We start from the raw sequence: 23,189 nt of genomic DNA on the forward strand, positions 1-23,189 counted from the left end.
CCTCCTCCACACTGATCCTGAACACGGGAGCTCCCCAGGGTTGTGTGCTCAGCCCCCTTCTGTACTCTCTGTTTAATCACGACTGCGTGGTCACGCACAACTTCAACTCCATCATCAAGTTTGCTGATGACACTACCGTTGTAGGCCTGATCACAGATGGCGATGAGACAGGCTACAGGGAGGAGGTAAGAGCCCTAGGAGAATGGTGCAAGTACAGCAACCTCTCCCTCAACATCAGCAAAACAAAGGAGATGATCGTGGATTACAGGAAGCGGCAGGGGGAGGGACACACCCCAATCTACATCGAAGGGGCTGAGGTGGAGAGGGTCAGCAGCTTCAAATTCCTGGGTGTATTCATTACGGAGGACTTAACGTGGTCTCATCACATCGACGTTGTAACCAAGAAGGCATGCCAACGCCTGTTCTTCCTCAGGAGACTGAAGAAATTTGGAATGGCCCCCCAGATTCTCACCAACTTCTACCGGTGCACCATCGAGAGTATCCTTTCCGGCTGCATCACTACCTAGTATGGCAACTGCACCGCCACAGACCGCAAGGCTCTACAGATGGTAGTGAAAGCTGCACAACACACTATAGGAATTAAACTACCTGCTGTGCAGGATATCTACCCCGAGAGGTGCCGGGGGAAGGCCCTGAGAATCATTAAAGACGCGAGTCACCCCAGCCACAACCTCTTCGCCCTGCTTCCGTCCAGTAAGAGATACCGAAGCATACGGTCTCGTACCAACAGGTTTCGAAACAGCTTCTACCCCCAGGCCATAAGACTCATGAACGATTAATTTATTATTATTTATTACTGTTGTTTTATTTATTATTACTGTCTTTCTATTAGTATTTCTATTAGTATTTTTATCATTGTTATGCCATGTTTATTCCAATGTTGGGAGGACTCGTAAAAATCAACATTTCATTGTGCAGTACACATGTCTGTTGCATATATGACAAATAAAATTGAATTGAATTGAATTGACTCCTGATCCTCACCCCTCCACCAATTGCCTGCCCGGCCCCTGATCCTCTCTTCCCCCCACACCCCGATCCATTTAATGGCCCAGCCCTCACGCGGACCCTCCCTCCTTCCCTCCTCTGTTCAGCCGAAGGCCTACCCGCTTGCAGCCAGACAGCCTCTTAATCTGGCTGGCTGCAGGCGGGAAACCAGGGCCTCACATGCAAATCAGGCCCTGCTGTTAAAGCCGGCAGGACCTGCGGGAAATCCGGTCTCCTGGGTTTCCCGACCACCTCGGAGCCCCCCCCGCCCCCAACCTGCCTTCCTCCAGAAAATTCCAGCCAAAATGTCTGCATCCTCTCAGTGATGTCCTTTACCCTTGGCACCAGGGAGACAACACACCACGTGAGACTCATGTCAACGGTTGCAGAATCGTCTGTCTATCCCCCTATGACCACTGCATTTCTACATTTTGCTGTGCCCCCCAGTGCAGTCATTTGCCCCACAGTACCGCGGATGTGCTCTAGACTACACTCCCCCATGGTGTCATCACCCTCATTGGTTTTCAGTGCTAAAACCAGTTTGATTGTGCCACACTCCCTGAGGATTCCTGCACTGCCCGCTTCTTCCTACCCTGCCGGATGGCCACCCACTTACTATTTTCCTGAGCTCTCTGTAGCTGCGGGGTCTCCACCTCCTGTAACATCCGCCCCAGGAAATTCTCAGCCTCCCGTACGCCCTGCAGTGATTCCAGCTGTTCCTCAAGCTTAGAAATCCTGAGCTCGAGTTCAAGCAACTGGAGGCACTTGCTGTACATATGTTTATCCAGGACACATGAAGCATCTACTAACGTAAGAAAGTGGCATAATTGGGCATAACAAGTTGATATTGACAAACAGAAATCCTGCAAAAAATTTTAAACCTACATTTCCTCAGCCATTGTGCTGGTTTCCATTAAGTAGGTTTCAGATGCCTTGTTTGCCAGAGAAAACACTTTCGTCACATTCTCCATGGGCATTCGGAAGCAGCAGGATAAGACTCTGGGCTTTGCACCAATTGTAGGAATCCCCCAAGTCCAGAACTCATTAACTGCACCCATGTTGCCTTGCTGGCTCCTTAATGTGCGACTGGTGTGTGATCACCAGCAGAGCCTCGTGTAGGCCTGTGACAACTGTCCTGACAGCTGCCATGATGCATTTATAGTGCAGCAACCTCCATATCTCCAATCTTTGCCCCTGCATAGCCAGTGAGAGGCTTGCTGCTTAAGGACAAAGGTTATCTCCTGTACACTTGACTTATGACTCCTCTCAAGACTCACACTCCATGGCCGAACTGCACTTCAATCAGATCTATGGGTCAAGTGGAGCCTTCATCGAGTCCACCATTGGAGGCCTCAAACAACGATTGCTGGACAGGTCTGGTGGCTTCCTGAAATGCAGCCCAGAAAGAGTGTCCCAGATGATAATGGTTTACTGTAAGCTGCAATTTGTTGCTCTGCAATGAGGACAACACAAGGAACTGCCGCTGGCTGAGAACCTTCCATTCATAATGGCCTGACATGCTCACGAGTATACATAATTAACCTAGTTTTGGTTACTAATTAACACTCCCGATCATTATGTTAACTAGACTAGTTTCAGCCTGATGGCTTATTGCTGAAACAAAATTTTTGAATTTAACATTACAGAAATATTATAAAATAAAATATCCAGATCAAGCGACACTGGCAAAAAATCAAATCATTAATTGCATCCACTAATTTTCACTTCCTTCCAGCTTTTCAAATGTTCTGTTGAATGCCCATTAAGTCCATTAACTGTCTTTTTGTGATAGGAGTTAGCATTCCTGACTCTATTTTTATCTGTTGTTCCCTCCTTTTGTTTTGGTAACTTCTGTTGAGGTGCTCACTTCTTCTCCAGTTTCCAGTTCTGATAAAGATCTACACCCCAAATATTGATCTATCTTTTAAGATGCCGATTGACTTGCTATGTATTTTCAGCATTTTATATTTTTGTTTTAGATTTCCAGTTTTTTAAACTTTTTATCCAAGATTATTATACACAATTTTTCTGACAAGCATAAAAGGGATAGCTATAATGGTTTGTTTTTTTCCTTGTGTTGCTGCACTCTGTGCAATGTAGCATAGAGTGAAGGAAAAGGGAGATGGATGTGAAGTGATTGAGGCTGAGAGGTAGCTCGACAAAGAGAAAATGAATGGGCAGATATCAGAGAGGGGGAAAATGAACACTGTGTCCCTCCCTCCTACTCACTCACACTAGTGAATAATGTAACGGGTTTTAGATCGCAGAGGTTTCTCTCTCTAGAGGCCTCTCTCTCTTGCACAGTAAAACCTTGAGTGGTTCGACCCACTCGCCCCTTAGACTTTGGGGCAGGAACTACAATGTAGAGAAACTCTTATAGACCAAGTTTGATGAAACAAAATGAAATTTTATTGCATATGGAAACACAAATCAAATGCAAGCAAATAAGAGAGTACATGGGAGGGAAAAACACAAACAAATCATAACGACACAATACTAACTAAGGCAAATACAGGCATATTATACTCTACAAAAATCATCATGAAATAGGTAAACACACGGAACATCGAGGGATAACAACTCATGTTAATTATACCCTTAAATATCCACCCCCTTAAACCTATCTAGATCTGATTATGGAGGGCCAGAAACATGCTCACCAATCCAACTAGGAAGTGCAAGGTTTTGAACCAGTCTGCGTTTGATCCTTTCAGGCATCCCGTCTCCACGTGGATCGTGGAGCCCCAGCGAGCTGCGCCTCACCTCTCTCCTGAGGTGGGGGTCGGGGGCGGCTGGACACCGGCTGGCCTGGATGTCGTCGGGGTCGGGGATCATCGGCTCGACCCCGGTCAGAGGAGCCTTGGGCTGGCCCCCATCATTTCTTCAGTTTTATTTTATCTCTTCTCCCAAGCCGGAGCGGGTCGATGGCCTTTCGTTTCGTCAACGGCCCGGGGTTGGTCGATGATCTCCCAATGTTTTACCCCGGGGCGGGACGCCGGCTCGAACGATCTTCTTGATGGCGGCTTAATCTTCTTCTTCTTCTTCCTCTCCGACGATGGAGAGGAGTCCCGCTGATCTTCTCCCGAAGCGACTCCTCTTTACCCAGCTCAAAAGCTGGACAGGCCTGCAAGCTGGAAAGCTGACGAGTGTTGCCTGTGTAACCCCTACCCGTGTGTTCTCACAATTATACTTCTTTTCCAGAAGCTCTTATCTTGCGCCAAATCAGGTTAGTCTTTGTTTAACTTTTGGCGGGCTTGTTGCACAACGGGGTAGTTATTATATTTTAAACTGTTCTTGGATGGCCGGTAATGGGCCATCTCTGGTCTGGAATGACCTTCATTGTTTTAATGTCCTTAACGGGCCCTTGATGCTCTTCTCATGAATATGAAACTGTTCCCTTTTGTCTGGGTCAACATTTAGGTGGCCTTTATCTACAGGCCGATCTCGACTGGATCTGCATCCAATCTATATGTATATGTGGGTGTCTGGTTTTGTTCTCTCAGAAACGGCTTCCAGAACTTACTTTGGGCTGAATCCACAAAGCTGTCTGAGGATTTGCAGGAACCATTTTAAAGTGTCCCAATAAGTTGATCACGGGGTCTGGCGGCCATTTTGAATGCCCCTTTTTCTGGGCTTCTTTTAAAATAGTCTTTAAAATCATGGCCTCTTCTGCCATTCGACCCTTTATAATATAAAGTTCAATTTTGCGAATCCTACACCCCCCCTGATGTTACTGTAACTTGCTTGAAGTATCATGATTCTGAGTGAGCAAAATTTTCTGACTTTCCATAATCTAACCATCCCCAGTATTTACCTATCTATGACCTCACGACACATGCATTTCCCATTTCAGAAAAACCTAGTGTACATTAAGCATCTACAGATGGCAATACCTTGGAGTTAAAATCTGACAACTTACTTCCAGGCGTAGAGGGGGGCCTTATATCCCTACATCACCTGGTGCATACACACTATCTTTTAATAATAACAACACATCTAATAAACTTCAATACGAAAAATATATTACACACCCGAAAGTTAAAATGCACATGAATACATGTCAAAAATATTACAGAGGAGGGAGGGAATACTTTAACTTTATACAAAGCAGCAAAAATCTAAACGGGTGTCTCTTCTTCTACCCGCACATAATGTTCCCTCCATTCCCCTCTATTCTCATACTTTTGCGAATGTTTGACCTTTATGCAGTGTACAAACAGTAAATAAACTACAAGGATAACCTGGCACACTACAAGAATGTGGGAGGCTATCCTAATCCAAGAAGGGACTTCTATATTAGTGAACAGGTCCCACCACGGTGGGGTCACTATATCCAATATGTTTGCCCCTATCTCTAAAGTCTTCTGCTCCAGTGTATAGAAATGTTTCTGTGAAACAACAACGGCTTTTAATATCTTGGTGAGGTGTTCAGGGAGAGGGGGAATGATATATCCAAAATGTGCAATGAATCGCTGCAGATCGGTGAGGTTCTCTTTAACAGTGATGTGAACAGTGGAAGGTTCAGGAATGGGGACAATTCGCTCTTGGGCCACTTGAACTTCTGCCCTGGGCTTGAAACAGAAGCTGCTGTCACTAACCGGACACCAACCGTGCTGTCCATGCTGGTAGTGGGGCGCTGCAGTGGTGACACAGTATGTCCCACCTCCTATATATGCCACCTGCGGGGGCATATGGCCTTGTGCCATTGCCTCCATGGTGCAATGTATAGGCTTCGCGCCAGCAGTTCTGAACCCGCACTGTGGTTTTGAATGGGCATTCAAGTGCTGGGGACACAGGATGATGTGTGCTCCCCGGCTCCGGCACCCCGAGAGGTCAGTACCCGTCATTGCATGCTCCCATCGAATGACGTAAGGTGGAACCCCTGTGTAGCAAATGTGCGCACCCCCCTGAATGACTCCAATGTTCTCCACCCTGTATACTGGGGTGTGTTTAGCTGTCTTACCCATCACCGGCATTCTTACCACTATACCCATAATGGTGTGATTAGACCGTCCACAGTTCACTGGGACTGGGTAGGCCTCTGAAGCTAGTCTGAGCTGGCACGGACTCAATGCATTCTCAAAAGGGTGGAGGGCTGTGAGGTGCTTGTTGCTGATCCAGGAGGGGACTAAACCTTGTTTCAAATCCTCCAGGTTACTGCGGCCCTCGTCAGTCAGTATCTTTCTTAACTGTGTTTTCAGACCATTGATTTGGGTTTGCAGCTCCACATCATCCAGTGTGTTGATGACAGAAGTTCTTGTATTAAAAGCTGTGAAAATATAATTTACTGCACCCCTTCTTTGCTTCCCTATCCTGTCCAAGACCTCATGTGGTGTGGTGTACAATTCGGCTCTGTCGACATCGGCAAAGTCGAATTCGTAAAACTGTTTAAACATGTTTGTTAACAGGACCTGGTATAATTGCTCCGTTTCCTTGGGGCACCACCCTGGCAACCGCACCTCGGTGAGGTTTAAAATCACCGAAGCCACCGTGTAGTGCACCCCTTGGTACAGCACCTGACCTGTGGGTACCAATACCAATCCGTTCCCGGGTCCCTTTGTTGTGGTGGGGCACCCTTCCTTGAGGGCTTTAGCTACCGGAATTGTGGGCAGGGTCTTGCGGGGTCAGGTGATGAGCTCAGTGGCGTTTACTGGGATCTGAGAGTATGGGACTCCGCACGCCCGTGTGCTGACGTCCCACCTCATTCCTTGTCCAGCATCCTGCCACTGTCTTTGGAAAAAGATGGAGACGCCTGTGGGGCAAGTGCGTTCTGAACCCCACATACAGATGTAGATCCCCTCATCTGGTTCCCACCATTTGTCCCAACAGACACTCAACCCCCCATGAGTCCCCGTAATAGTCCGATGGGTGTTGTTACCCAGTCTCTCCCACTCGACCGTGGAGTTCTTCATGGTCTTACTCAGCTTCCTGAGCCACCACCAGCGGCTCAAAGGTACATGTCCCAGACAGTTCAAACAAATCCTTTTCCCAACGGTGACGCTGATTCTTGGTGCGATGATCCTCACCCTGGGGCACATCAGAGACGTTTCTCTGTATGCAAACCCCGTCTGGCTGGAGTATTCAGTAGAGTTCGACCCCAGCCAGCCTGGCCATCTCTCTTCATGGAGGTAGACAGCAGTCTCTTCAGCGTCCCGTGGGCCGGTTCCATCAGTCGCGACGGGGCCTCTGCTGCCAGAGCACCCATAAATGGTGGAGTCCTTAGTGTGGCCCCGATAGGCCCAGCTCCATCCGATCAGCATGAACATGATGAGGATCCCTCTCATCTTTCTCCTGGTTCCTGCAACAAATTAAACAATGCCGCCAGGCTCCCGAGAGATTCTGGCTTAGGTGAAGGCATGATCGGGTCTTTCGACCTCGATCCAAAACAACACACATACTGAGCAGATTCCAAATCTACTTATAACTCTTATCATTTTAATATTTACACACCTTAAAACTTAAAACTTAAACTTAACTTATGTACAGTGCCGCCCGTCCCCGGGTGGCTTGCCTAATCCCTGATTGGACTGCAGCTCGCCGCTCCTTGCGGTGGGGCTGCAGTGACCTGTGGCTTGGGTTCCCCGCAGCCTTTTGCTGCTGATCGGGGACTGCGTTTTGTCAGGGATTTCTCAAGTCGGCATTTACTGAGAACGGGGGAATCGAGCCAAGGTTTTACCGGCTGAGGCGTTCGAGTCGACCTGCGAAGAGGTACTTTGGGCGTGGCTCCCTTAGCGAATGGACCTTCGGGTGGGACTTTAGCTCTCACAGCCTGTGGCACTTCCACGACTGTGGGCTTCGGCTCCCTCCCCTCAGGCTCCGCCCCGTCAGGATTTGGGCAGGCTCCCTTGGCGAGTGGACCTTCGGGTGGGACTTTAGCTCTCACAGCCCGTGGCTCTTCCACGACTGTGGGCTTCGGCTCCCTCCCCTCAGGCTCCGCCCCTTCGGGATTTGGGTCTGTGGCAGACGACTCCTCCTCACCTGTCCCTACAGGTGGAGAATCTCTGCCCCCAATTTCTACCTCCCCCACGCTTGAGTCAAGGGCGGGACCTCCGTCCTCCAACTCCACCTCCTCCAGAATCGTGTCGAGGGCGGGGCCTTGCTGTTCAGGCTCCTCCTCGTCCGAATCCCAGGCCATAGGGGAAGCCTCCCCCCAGGTGGGCGGGGCAGCTTCTCCTTCCAAGCAGGCTACAATGCCAGCTTGTGTGGTCTGTGACTCATCGCACGCCTCAGGCTGAGGATCTTTATCCTCAGACCTGGCTTCGGTTGCTGGTACTCTTGCACCCGGCTTAAACAGTTTGCACTGATTGATGTGAAACCATTTACAAGCCCTTAGCTGACCCTCTAAACTGCCAGCCCTCGCTGTTAACCTAGCATTCTCCTCCCTTAAAGCCTGCTCAAGTAACTTAGCCTCCCCAACCTGGCACCGCAGGTATTCCTCCATTTTACAGGAGGTCTCTTCCTGTGCGTGCATTTCTGGGGGACACAGGTCGACAGGCTGCGCTGGCTCTAGTCATGTGGGCACAGCGGTCGGGGTTTCGGGAACGACAAGACCAGTGGTGACGGCTATCTTCCCCTGCGAAATCATCAGAGACCGCATTGTCTCTATGATTGATTCTATCGCAGCAGGATCCATAGCCACACCAACTCCTTGTGCTGGGGCAGGAGCTACGGCTTGGTTTTGGGCTGGTGCTGGGGCGGCGGTCTGGGCTTGGGCTTGGGCTGCAGGAAATTTTCCCTTATTATCCTTCCACGGATTTCTACAGTCCTTGCGCCAATGTCCATCCTTCCCACACCCGTAGCAATTGAGCTTGGCTTGGGCAGGGCGATTCCCCTCCTGACGCCACTCCTTCTTGCTTGGGGCTGCGGGTTTTGCCTCATGCACCTTTCCCTTCTGAGGAGGTGTTTCCTGACCTCTACAATTCTTATACGCAACGTTGAGCTAGCGGAGCACCGTCTCCTCCGTGACACCGGGACCTTGGGGATCAAACCAAGATCTGGCTAGGGCCCGTATCTGTGGCAAGCTGTTGGTAACCAAGCAACGGAGCCAATGAACCCGCTGTTCGTCGCTCATTGCAGCCCGTTCAGGCATGCCCGAACAGCTGCGTCGATACACTGGCCACAGCCTTTCTGCGAAAACCCGTGGGGGTTCTCCAGATAGTTGCACGGTCCCTTCCACACGGTCGAACGGACTACTGTCGTCCACTCCCATTACTTCTAAAACTTCTTCCCTGAGATCCGTATACCCTTTCCGTCCCCTCTTACTCTCATCTGAGAGGCACTGAAGGATTGTGCAATCCAGGGAGAAAAGCAACAGTTTCACCTGTGCCTGTTCATCACAGTCATTGATGGCTGCTGTTTCCTCTCTCTCCCTGAAATGAATCGAGGGATCTCCCTTTACTGTGAGTCGTGCGAGGTGGCTCACCATGGACCTTAATTGCGGGGCAGCGTAGGGCACCACGAGCTGGTTCTGGTGGGGTCCGACATCGCCATTGGCGGCGTTGGGACCGAACCTCTGGTGCCGAGCGGGACACATTGGTGCCGGTCTCGGCTTCACTACCAGTGGCTGTTCTTCCTCACATTCCACCTCGGCTACCTCCTCTTTTACAATCCCCTGTTTTTCCGGCCAAGTCTCACTATAGCTCGGCGGTGCTGAGGGCTCGGTGGCTGGTACCATAACTACTTCAGCTGGAATCGGCTGTTTTGATTCCTTTAAAAAGTCCATGAGACTGGCTTTCGGGCTGACGAGACACACCATGCCTTTTGCCTTAACCAGGGCCGTTCTTAGGTCCTCTATGGTCTTTTGGCAGGGGCCATGGTCTGTGCTCTCAAACCCGTGTGCGAGGGCTAGCTTGTAAGCTGCCTTAACCTCCACTACTCTCTCCTCCTGCGCTCTTAGCTGTTGTGCGAGGCGGGCGTTTTTCTCCCGGATCCTCGTTTCATTGATCTTTGCCTCAGTAACCTGGCACTCCAGGTACTCTATCCCAGCCTGATGTTGACTAGCTACCACTTGGCATTCCTGATTCAGCGCTTGAAGCGCTGTGATGAGTTTTTCCCCACCCATGGCCTTTTCCTCTATCTCTGCTGCCTGGGTTGTGATCCTGGCTGCCTGTGCTGCAACGACCCGGTCCAAGATCTGGACCTGCTTCTTGTGACACATCAGCCACACTGCCTTCTCCACTGACTTCTTATGCTCTTTGATCTCTGTCCACCTGATGGCTGCGTCCACCGGACACCCATCCAGTAAGAGATCGGAAATCCACTGCTTAGTGAGATTTACCTTGCCAAAGACATAATCCGCTATCCTCTCATCCATTGCATTTCGACCATTCAAACTTGGATCTATTACATTGCAATCCCGCTGCCAGAGTCCTGCTGCGGTCGCCATTTTCTGTAAGGGGTTTTAGATCGCAGAGGTTTCTCTCTCTAGAGGCCTCTCTCTCTTGCACAGTAAAACCTTGAGTGGTTTGACCCACTTGCCCCTTAGATTCTGTACTCTGGGCTTTGGGGCAGGAACTACAATGTAGAGAAACTCTTATAGACCAAGTTTGATGAAACGAAATGAAATTTTATTGCACATGGAAACACAAATCAAATGCAAGCAAATAAGAGAGTACATGGGAGGGAAAACACAAACAAATCATAACGACACAATACTAACTAAGGCAAATACAGGCATATTATACTCTACAAAAATCATCATGAAATAGGGAAACACACGGAACATCGAGGGATAACAACTCATGTTAATTATACCCTTAAATATCCACCCCCTTAAACCTATCTAGATCTGATTATGGAGGGCCAGAAACATGCTCACCAATCCAACTAGGAAGTGCAAGGTTTTGAACCAGTCTGCGTTTGATCCTTTCAGGCATCTCGTCTCCACGTGGATCATGGAGCCCCAGCGAGCTGCGCCTCACCTCTCTCCTGAGGTGGGGGTCGGGGGCGGCTGGACACCGGCTGGCCTGGATGTCGGCAGGGTCAGGGATCGTCGGCTCGACCCCGGTCAGAGGAGCCTTGGGCTGGCCCCCATCATTTCTTCAGTTTTATTTTATCTCTTCTCCCGAGCCGGAGCGGGTCGATGGCCTCTCGTTTCGTCAACGGCCCGGGGTTGGTCGATGATCTCCCGATGTTTTACCCTGGGGCGGGACGCCGGCTCGAACGACCTTCTTGATGGTGGCTTAGTCTTCTTCTTCTTCCTCTCCGACGATGGAGAGGAGTCCCGCTGATCTTCTCCCGAAGCGACTCCTCTTTACCCAGCTCAAAAGCTGGACAGGCCTGCAAGCTGGAAAGCTGACGAGTGTTGCCTGTGTAACCCCTACCCGTGTGTTCTCACAATTATACTTCTTTTCCAGAAGCTCTTATCTTGCGCCAAATCAGGTTAGTCTTTGTTTAACTTTTGGCGGGCTTGTTGCACAACGGGGTAGTTATTATATTTTAAACTGTTCTTGGATGGCCGGTAACGGGCCATCTCTGGTCTGGAATGACCTTCATTGTTTTAATGTCCTTAACGGGCCCTTGATGCTCTTCTCATGAATATGAAACTGTTCCCTTTTGTCTGGGTCAACATTTAGGTGGCCTTTATCTACAGGCCGATCTCGACTGGATCTGCATCCAATCTATATGTATATGTGGGTGTCTGGTTTTGTTCTCTCAGAAACGGCTTCCAGAACTTACTTTGGGCTGAATCCACAAAGCTGTCTGAGGATTTGCAGGAACCATTTTAAAGTGTCCCAATAAGTTGATCACGGGGTCTGGCGGCCATTTTGAATGCCCCTTTTTCTGGGCTTCTTTTAAAATAGTCTTTAAAATCATGGCCTCTTCTGCCATTCGACCCTTTATAATATAAAGTTCAATTTTGTGAATCCTACAATAACACCAGGGCTTCAGTCATTTAACTGAACTTGTGCCAGTAGAGAAATACAAATGCTGTCTGATCCAGCAGCCCTGGAACTTGACCCCATTTCTACACCACCACTTGTACAGAGGCAAACCTGATAACACAGATGAACCCCACTTGGCGGCTTGCATTCCATTAAATGGAAACTAGTTTGAAGCTGGCTTTTAGTTAAAGAGTTACAAATGCACACCAGTATCACACACAGACAATAGCATCACATTAATGTCCCAGGATTAGCTTTCTATAAGCTACCTTAACAACATAGTCTTGGATTAAATTGTTTTTCAATATACTTCCTCTCAAGAATCCACCACGCAAATCTTGAGTTTCTTTCCCTGTTAATATTCTTACCATTTGCAGATCTTTTCTTTCTAGCTTGTTTAATTATAAAGAACGAAGAGTGAGAGATGTTTCACAACTCATGAATAAAAATGGACGTATTTCTCTTATAGCCAATGTTATTTATTAGCTACTCTGACTAGAAACCTTCAAATTAAAATGAAATAAATCATTGTACTTTTAAGGCATTTTGATGTGCTGTCTATCTATGCGATCGTGCCAGCCTCGCAGGTAAACACATCCAGACATTTCCAAGCTTGTGTTTTACATTTTTAAACAACATCAAAAGCTTTGCTGATTTTGTTCACTGAACATACGTCTCATATACAATGTCTTAACTTCCTCCAGGGAGCCCGAGAGAGAAAGGGAGAGAAAGGCCCCTCGTATTGGCAGCCGTTTGTTCTGTTCAGACTGGCAGTGGTCTGTGCTCACTGTTTATCAGTCAACTGCTTTTTTTCCCTGAAAAGTCAGACTTGTTAACTAGTTGGTTTAAATACTTTTGATACCTTATCAACTAGGCACAAACAAACTTGTTGTTACGAAGTACTCGCAACATCTTTTCAACATTTCAACTTTTGCTGAAAAGCCCGTTCTGAATCTATCCTCGACAATGTGGTTGAGACGCCAGAGAGAAGCCTATTTATTTGCTCTATCCAACTACATAAGTGGTGCAGGCAATTGTTTCCATGTAGACTGCCAGCTGGAACCCTAGGGAATGTTCAGCTATTTTCTACTTCCACAAAAAAGTGCAGCGTTCAACAAAAAGTTTTAGTCTACATTGACTAGTTACAATTTTCAACAAAAATCTCAACCCACCTCAGCAAACTTCTCTTAAAAAATCAGAATATATAATAACTGAAACTAAAATAACCTAAAAGAAACTCATTCAGTTGCGAACACCAGTGCACTGCTGAGTTGAAACAGACCCAAATGTAAGTGTGTGGTTTGTAGAAAAAAGATGAATAGACCCAAAATAAGCAATGGATCAACTTCACTGACCTGAGACAGACTGCAGGAGAATGTTTGATATTTTCCCTAGCTTGCAGAGAGTGATATATTTCTTTACAGCTTTAAAATTGCTCAAAGTTTGAGAAAATATTATACCCTTACTCTGCAGTTGTAACATTTGTAGCAGAGTTTGAATTGCTCAGTCATTTACATAAACATTTTAATTGTGTCTAATTTAAAGATCAAATTACAGTAGTTCCTTTCCTTGATTCAATTAGCACTATTGTCTTTTCTACCTAAACTGACTAGTTTGTTCCATTGTGAAGGTTTGTATGTTTGATGCAGATGTGCAAAATGGTCTTATCTCCCCGAAAACATTCTGAATGTCTGTCATTGTATTTGTGACATCTGTTCTTTAGTTTTAATTGGAAGTACATATGAAGTACAGTGAAGTTTGTACTAGAACCTTAACATCAATAATGAGTTAATATAAGAACATAAGAATTAGGAGCAGGAATAGGCCATATGGCCCTTCAAGCCTGCTCTGCCATTCAATAAGATCGTAGCTGATTTTTAACCTGATCTCCATATCCATATCCCTTGATTCCCCTACAGTCCAAAAATCTATCTATCTCAGTGACTCAGCATCCACAGTCCTTTGGGGTAGAGTATTCCAAAGATTCACAACCCTCTGAGTGAAGAAATTCCTCCTCATCTCAGTCTTAAATAGCCAACCCCTTGTCCAGAGACTATGCCCCCTAGTTCTCGACACTCCAGCTGGAGAAACAACCACTCAGCATCTACCCTGTCAATCCCCCTCAGAATCTTATATGTTTCAATAAGATCACCACTTCTAAACTCCAGAAAGTATATGCCCAATTTACTCAATTGTTCCTTATAGGACAGCCCTCTCATCCCAAGAATCAATCCAGTGAACCTTCGTTTCATCGCCTCTAAGGCAAATATATCCTTCCTCAGATAAGGAGACCAAAACTGTGCACAGTACTCCAGGTGTGGTCTCACCAAAGCCCTGTACAACTGTAGCAATACTTCCTTACTCTTATACTCCAACACCCTTACATTACACTCAGTCCCTTCATCTAAGTCATCATTAATATAGATTATAAATTGCTGAGGCCCAAGCACTGATCCTTGCAGCACCCCACTAGTTACAGCCTGCCAACCTGAAAATGACCCATTTATCCCTACTCTGTGTTAGACATTTCAGTTTGAATGCTTAATCAGTTAAAAGAGGGTGTGAAGAACTACACTCACTCATACACTTCCCTTTCTCTTGCAGGTCAATGTGGCACACAGCAGCGGCAGATGGGAGGCTGCCAAACACTATACAGAACCTCAGCCACCTGGAGGAAGACGTGCTCGACATCATTTGAGGGGCAGTGACCAAGGCTGTGGCAACGGGAGGAGTTGAAGCCCTTGCTGGTCTGGTCATTCCTAATCCTTCTTCCCACTTCCCCCTCATCCCACAATCTCTTCTCACTTACAAGCTGCTGATGATGTATGCATGGACATCTTGTTTTTGCCCCCCGCCCCTCATCACAACCCGATCCTTGAGCCTTTCTGCTTTCAGACACCCAAGAACTACTAGCAGGCCAGCCTGTCCCTCGTGTTCTGGAGGAGAGTGATGCAGGAGAAGAAAAAGACACACCGTCACTGCATCTGACACTTGAAGGCACAAGCTCAGAAACTGGCACTGCGCGGAATGTAGAGGGTAGTGTAGAGGCGGGATCTGCACAGGGTGAGGCACCGGGCATGAGTGGTCTGCAGCAAGGCTGGGGCTAAGGGTAGCTCAGGGGCAAGCTCCCCGGAGGGTGAGTTCGCGCACGAGTTCTGCTGCACAGGACTCTGATGGTGACTTCGATGGGGCATCCTTCAGAAGAAGAGTGAAGGCCATGCACATGGAAATGTTAGGTGCAATGGCAAGCCTGCCAGAGAGCTTCTTGTCAATGTCAAGGAGCATGGAGCAGTCCAGCTCCAACATTGGATGGGGCTTTGCGCAGAGCTTGGAGTTCATGATTTCCAGAATGGAATGATGGACAACTCCAGGAGAGGCATGTCAACACAGCCATGATGCTGCGTGTGATGGGCGATGTCGCGGCTTCCATTGCTGCATAGACAGAAGCGACCTAATGTCTCAGTGCTGCAGTGGAAGCGCAGACTGCTCTCCCGCAGGCTTAGCTTGCAAGGAATGCTGAGGCGCCGCCCCGGGTGAGTGGCAGTGGGTCTGTGGTGCAAGAACCTGCTGTCCTCTCTCAGGATGACAGCATGCCTACTCCCACCTCTGGCACTCTGCTATTGCCCTTGCTGCTGCCTGTCAGCCAGCCAGCCCAGATTGCTGCCGCCCATACCGATGTGGTGCAGTCTACAGCTGGGCCTTCTAGGCCCACAGCTGCTCGAGATCAACCTACAAGACCAGCTGAAACCTCCCCCACTGAGAGTCAGAAGCCTTCCACCAGACATGCTACAGCAACTAGGGGAGCAATGCGTAGGAGCACTAGAGTAGGAAAAGGTACACGAACGACAGGCACTAAGGGCTGGATTTTGTCAATGGAGGCGACTTGGAGGTGGGACTGCTGCTTGTCGTGTCAATGTCCCGCCTCCATCCTCGCCTGACCATTCAGAGGGATTTAATCTGATTGAGCTTGTTAAGCCCGCCCGGCGGGCTCAGCAAGCCAATTAGGGAAGAAGTCACTGACAGATCATGTCAACATCAGACGTGCTACCTGTCAAGACTTCTTGAAAGAAGAAATGACAGCATTTGACAGCTCCGTGAAGCTGTCAAACACTGACATTCTCTTGTTTGATTCGTTTTTGTGGTGAGGACTGAAAAAACATTGTAAAAAAGTAAATTTCAGATGTCTGATGGATCGGAGGGTCCATCGGCCATTACCTGAAATTGACAAGGTGGATGTCCGCTCTCCCGATCCAGCACGGCTAAAGGCTACAGAAGTAAAAAAAAGGTAAGTGAGCACTATTTTAAACTTATCACTCACCTTGCATACTTACCACTCCACACTTACACTCCTCTACACCTTACTTCCAGGTGCCTCCGACCGCCACAGACCTCCTCCACATCTCCTCCAACCCGACGAGGTTCTCCGAGGTTGGGAAGCCTCACCTGTGAAGGTAAAATGGCACTAATCCCTTTTTCTGCCTTTTAACTACCTGTTAACTGGGCGAGCCGATGTCGCCCTGCTCTCAGGCTGCTCAGGAGGTGGCAGAGTTCTGTGACCACCTCCTTGGTGAAGCGGAACCTTCTAATACACAGCTCCTCGCTTAAGTGGAGGTAGGAGAAGTGCTCCCTGAAGATCCTAGGTGGGTAAGGCCTCCTGTTGGGAGTCCTCCTGGTCCTCCTCCTCCTCCCTCTGCGCGTATCTTCTCCTCTTCTTCACTGCCTCCGCTCCCTCTCCCGAAGATATTCAAGCGCGAAGGGGACTGCAAGTGGACCCCCCATGACTGTGAGCAAGTGTTTTGAGCAGAAGCCTTTAAAAGAGAATGACGGTGTTCTCCACTTGCACCAACACTCCCTGTCATCTCAGGAACTTGAAACAAGTTTAGAAAGCTGCAAGAGTTGCAGAAAGTTACACAGACAGTCAAACTGAGAAACCATGGCAGCTGCAAGATATTGATAATGATCCCTTTAAATACTGCTGCTGGAGGTTCCTTCCTGCTACTGAATACTTGGTCAGCTGGTCGTGATTAAGAGAGGCCGGTAAGTGGAGTGGCGACGGCGAAAATGACAGATCAGGCGAAGCACACTCATTGCCATCACGATCTGTCTGATCTAAATATCTGCAGTGAGTGCAGACATCGGCAGTGCTGCCGACCTGCCAAAAATGGCGGCCGCCGCAGGACCCGCTGGAAGGAGCAGAAGCGAGGCGGCCGCCATTTTTTCTTCAAAATGGGCCTTAATGGCCAGTGCTAAAGCCCCGAATTTCTAGGCCTGCATGCGGTAAGTTTTGTCATTAAACATACGCTAAAATTTTCTTCTCCTACCTCTCCTTTCCTAAAGTTAGTGATTCATAGAATCATAGAATGATACAGCTTAGAAGGAGGCCACTCGGCCCATCACGCCTATGCTGGCTCTATGGTAGACCTGTCCAATTAATCCTACTCCTCTGCTCTTTTCCCATGGTCCTGTAATTGTTTCCCCTTCAAGTATTTATCCAATTGCCTTTTGAAAGTTATTATTGAATCTGCTTCCACCACCCTTTCAGGCAATGCATTCCAGATCACAACAACTCGCTGTGTAATTTTTTTCCCTCATGTTGCCTCTAGTTCTTTTGCCTGTCACTTTAAATCAGTGTCCTCTTGTTACCTACCGTCCCTTCTGCCACTGGTGTAAGATTTGCAAAATTTCTACATTTCCCCGAAGGTTATTATTAATCAAAAGGGACCCTGCGTGGACATTTTAAATCAAAAAGGGTACCCAAGATGGCGTCCGTGCCTCGTGGCAGAAAGCCTGTGAGATTTTAAAACTTGGACTCTGCGACGCAGGCAGCTTGTGGAGAAACCGAAACCAAAGCTGCAGTTTCTGTGAAGAGAGACTTTGTATTTTGAAAGCAGACAGGACTTCGAATTATGTATTAGATCAAATTGGAGACAAATCTAAACCCAGTTACGCCTATAGTTAAGGCCATCAAGTAGTTTGCATAAATAATCGGCAACCAATTAAGGAAGCCATCGAGGCTGGACAGGCCCATCAAAGTGCATTCATAACAAAACAAGTTAATTATCGGGCTGGTGGATGCGATTACCGTCCATCTAAAAACAGTTAGTATAGATTGCTACCATTATTTAAAATAGCCCGCCAAGATTAAGACAAAGAACTAACCTGATTTGGCGCGCAGATAAGGGTTTTCGAAAGGAGTATAATTGAAGGCCCCGGGGTAGCAATCGCTCTCTGCTCTGCTCTTCTCTTCTCTCTGGCCTCTCCTTGCTCCTCATCCTCGTGGCTGTCGCACTTTCCCCGTCTCGCGCTTACCCCCTGGCCTTTGCCTGTGCCTTTCCCCACTCCATCTGGAATCACCCAGGCCCTACATCGGGCGGACACGGACAATTCAGGCCAGGCGAGGCGGGACACGATGAAGGCGAGGAGGCAAGACGAACTGAGGAAGACAACTGAGGAAGACCAACTGAGGAGATGAACTGGGGAGATGAACTGAGGAGGCGAACTGAGGATAGGCTTCGAATCATCGGGCCTTCAGTCTCAGCTGACCTGCGACTATCTTTATGCAAACTCAAACTGTCAGCCGAGGAAGAGGAACCATCATCCCTGCAAGGTAAAGCACCCAAGCAGAGACTTTAACTTTGGGGTACTCGAACTTGGACAACGCCCTTGCAGCACCCGGAGTCCACGTGACGACGGCAGGCTCCAGAGAGCACCAAGAGCGAACCCCGAACCCCACCGCTGTTTTGAGTTCAGCAGACCCTTTTGCTTGGTGAGCATAAACTCTGGCCCCTCATAGCTTAATCTAGTTAGGTATAGGGGGTGGGATAAGGATAAGGGGATTGTTAAGATAGTTGTTTCTCCTCGATGTGCCGTGTGTTCCCCATTCCCTGTATAAGTATAGTTATTTGTATTTGCCTGTAATTTTATACACTGGTAACTTCTCATAAGACTGTGTTATTTTTCTGTTTAATAAAATCTTGAGTTTTGCTTACATCCAAACCACCTGTCTACTCGAGTCTTTTCTGTATCGCCGCCTATACCTAAGTCCGGTGTCTAGAACCCAGAGGCGTGGGAGCGATTCGAACCGCTCATAAACAGTCAGCGGCATAACTGACTGGGCATACGCGCCAAACAACCACCACACGCCACCCCCTACAGAAATGGCGACCGTGGCAGGACACCGGCAGCAGGGTTGCGATACAGTAGACAATGGTTCAGATGAGCAAACCATGATGGAGGAAAAGATTTCTGATTATGTGTTTAGCAAGGTGAATATCACTAAGAAGTGGATCACCACTCTGTTAAGGGCTGGGCATCCGGTAGATACAGCAGCTAAGTGGACAGAGGGAAAGGAACACAAGAAGTCCTTAGAGAAGGCAGTTTGGCTGATGTGCTTTAAAAAGCAGGTCCAGCTTTTGGACAGGCTCTTTGCAGCACAGGCAGTCGAGTTAAGGGAGTCAGCCCTGGAGATCCAGGATAAGGCTCTCGCAGGGGAGAAGTTATTAGTAGCTTTGCAGGCTTTGAACTAGGAAAGAGTGCATTTAGTGGGAGAACACAAGGCCCAGTTGGAATACCTACGGTGCCAAGTCACCGAGGCCAATGGAAATGAGCTACGGTTGCTGGAGAAAAACGCCCGCTTGGCAAGGCAGATTAGGGAACAGGAAGAGAAAGTACAGGAGGTAAAAGTCGCTTACAAGTTAGCGAGTGAACAGGGATTTCAGGAGGCAGACCACGGCCCCTGTAGAGAGATGGGAGGCACGGTGGCATAGTGGTTAGCACTGTTGCCTCACAGCGCCAGGGACCCGGGTTCAAATCTGGCCTCGGGCGACTGTCTGTGTGGAGTTTGTACATTCTCCCTGTGTCTGCGTGGGTTTCCTCCGGGTGCTCCGGTTTCCTCCCACAGTCCAAAGATGTGCAGGTTAGGTTGATTTGGCTATGATAAATTGACCCTTAGTGTTAGGGGATTAAATACGTGGGGTTACAGGGATAGGGTGGGATATGTGTCGGTGCAGGCTCGATGGGCCGAAATGGCCTCTATCTGCACTGTAGATTCTGTGATTCTGTGATTCTGTGAAAATCTGAGCCGGGCCCTCCAGAAGGCAAAAGGCATGGTATGCCTCATAAGCCCAAAGGCAGGCCAGGCAGATTTTATGGGGAACGAGGGGAGGACAGTTCCAACGTCACCGGTAGTGTTTAGGGACGACCCGGTTGAGAGAGAGACCTCACGGCCACCATCCGTAGCGCCAAGTTTCAGCGAGGTTTGGCAGCAAGGGGGGGTGGAACCGGGGGTGGAACCCGAAGTGGAGTCAGAGGTGGAGGCGGAGGTAGAGCAAACCCCGCCCGAGAGGTCGGAGCCGGGACCAATGTGCCCAGCATGGCATTGGAGGTTCGGCCCACCCGCCAATGGCGACAATGAGGGACCCCTCCAAAACCAGTTCGTATTACCCTTTAACACCCAACAGCTTAGGGTTATGGTCAACCATATCCCGAAGCTCTCCGAAAAGGGAGACCCCTCGATCCACTTCAGGGAAATAGAGCAGACCACCAGCGTCAATGACTGCGATGACGCTGAGAAGGCCAAGATGCTGCTATTCTCCCTGGAGAGTAGTCTCCTCCAATCCCTCTCTGATGAGTGTAAAAGGAGGCAGAGCGGGTACGAGGAGCTTAGAGATGCGGTTCTGGAGGCCATGGGGATGGATGAGAGAAGTCCTTTCTCCCGCGTGGAGAAGACAATCCAGCTTCCTGGGGAAACCCCGCAGGCTTTTGGGGACCGGCTGTTGCCGGTGTACCGGAAGGCTTGCCCGGGGACGCCGGACCGAGCGTTCCTGAACAGGGACTCCCTGGCCCATTGGCTCCATTGCCTGGTGGCAAACAGCTTGCCACAGGTCCGGGCCAAGGCAGAAGCCTGGTTCGATCCCAAAGATCCCCAGACCAGCGAACTCATGGTAATTAGGCAGCTCACTCTGGCCTACAAAAACGGTAGGGGAGCCGATGCACACCCACCCAAGGGAAAGGTGCATGAGATACAACCCGGATTGGGTAGGAAAGAGTGGCACCAGGAAGGGAGCAACCCCCCCAACACAAAGACGAATTGTTACGGGTGTGGGAAGGATGGTCACTGGCGGAAGGAGTGCAAAAACCCTTGGAAGGATAACAAGGGAAAGCATCCCACAGCCCCAGCCCAAAAGGCGGGGGCAGGGACCCCTTCCACAGAGGTCGAGTCACTTTTGGGTGCCATGAGGTCCTTACTGACTGGCCAGGGGAGAGTAGCAGCCGCCACCGGTGCGCTCACCCCGTCAGCCCCATCCAACCCACAGCCGTGACTAGAGCCAGCGCAGCCTATGTATCTGTGTTCTCTCTGGTATGATGAGTGGAAAAGACCCCTTTTGGAGATGGAGGTGGAGAAGGTGACGAGGACCTATCTGTTAGACACAGGGGCATCATGCACTGTTGTCTACTCAGCTAACCCCATCGCCTCACCTCTCTCCAGTGGGGTCCCATACAGTCTATCGGGGTTCATGGGTAGGGAATAGGCTGGCTCATTTTCCATCCTGCTCGCCATTCGGATAGGACTGCTCCGCTCCAAGTGGACGTGTGTCCTGATGAAATGGGACGTGGATGGTGGAAGAGGGGTTCTGGGGGCCGTCTTTATCGTGGGTCACGGGATCCTAGTGGATTTGAGGAATCACTGCCTTTGGGGGGCAGGTAGAGTAAAGAACGGAGAAGTCGTAGTAATCCCAGGAAAGGAAGGGAAGGGGACCCTCTGCACCATGAAGCCCAAAGAGGATTATAACCTCGGGCTCATGGTCAGCAACACCCCACCGGAGTTCCAGGCATTTGTGCAGGCCCACCTGGCCACATTTGCCAGTCACAAACACGACTGCGGGAGGGTCACAGGGTTTGAGGTCAACGTAGACGGGGACCCCATGGCCCGACCACAGAAACAGTATAACTTCCCCAGGGAAGCAGAGCCGGATGTGGAAGCAGCCATGTCCTCGTTAGTGCAGCAGGGAGTTCTGAGACCGATAGCTACCCACGTGAATTCTCCGTTATGGCCGGTCAGAAAGCCAGACAATTCCTGGAGGGCCACAGTGGACTATCTGGTGCTCAATAGTAACATCCCAGCCTGCGCACCCACAGTAGCAGCAGTTGCCGACCTCATCGGGAGTATTCCAGCGTCTGTGACCACTTTCACGGTGCTGGATATTTCAAATGGGTTTTGGTCCATCCCTGTAAGGAGGGAGGATCAGTACAAGTTTGCCTTTACGTTTAAAGGGCAACAGTACACGTGGAACTGTTTGCCGCAGGGCTTCCACAACAGCCCCAGCATTTTCCATCAGTGCATGGCCAACAGTTTGAAGGATTTTAGCCAGCCCAGACAGTTGGTTCAATATGTGGATGACCTGCTCCTGTTCACTGATTCGAAAGAGGAGCATGGCCCGCTATTGGCCGAACTGCTGGAGCTGCTAGGGCAGAAGGGTTTCAAAGTAAATCCCAGGAAAGCGCAGATCGGCCAGCAGGAGGTGAAATTCCTCGGCCTGACCGTGCGCGCCGGACAAAGGGCCATAGATAAGGCTAGGAGGGAGGCGGTACAAGAACTACCGGTCCCTAACACAGTAACGTGTGTGAGGTCGTTTCTAGGGCTAACCGGGTACTGTAGAGACTTTATTGAGGACTATGCAGCCACCACAGCCCCTCTGCTCCGACTCCTACACAAGGGAGTGGAGTGGCTTTGGGATGAGGGTTGCCAGGCAGCATTTGTCAGGCTCAAGAAAGACTTGCAGACCGCGCCAGCTTTAGGGGCCATAGATGGGTGGAAAAAGCTTTTCCTGGAGGTAGCAGCCAGCGGGGACAGCCTGTGCTGCTCCAAGAGCGGCATGGCCAGTGGTCTACTCCTCCAGGATACTCACAGATGTGGAAAGGAGCTATTCCAACTGTGAGCGGCATCTTTTGGCCACACATTGGGCTGTGAAAAGATCATTGATCTTCACAGGCACCTCTCCCATCACCCTCCTCACCCATCACACACCCACCCAGATGCTTCTGGACGGGAGGATCAAGGATGGGACAGTGAGCAGTGTCCGCATTGCCCGCTGGACCTTGCTCTTCTCACAGATCGATCTGAAGGTGAAGGGTTTCTGTGAGCCAAAGCTCGCAGCCAACATGGTATATCCTGGAACAGCCCATCGGTGTTCCATTGAAGAGGTTTGGGAAGTAAACATCGGCTTACGGGCTGGGATACATCCCACGGGCCGCAAAATCTATGTAGACGGTTCCAGCACGGTATCTGCTGGCGAGCGT

The sequence above is a fragment of the Somniosus microcephalus genome, chromosome 5 (genome assembly GCF_052327205.1).
Source record: "Somniosus microcephalus isolate GS21.2 chromosome 5, FLI_Smic_1.0, whole genome shotgun sequence".
NCBI lineage: Eukaryota > Metazoa > Chordata > Chondrichthyes > Squaliformes > Somniosidae > Somniosus > Somniosus microcephalus.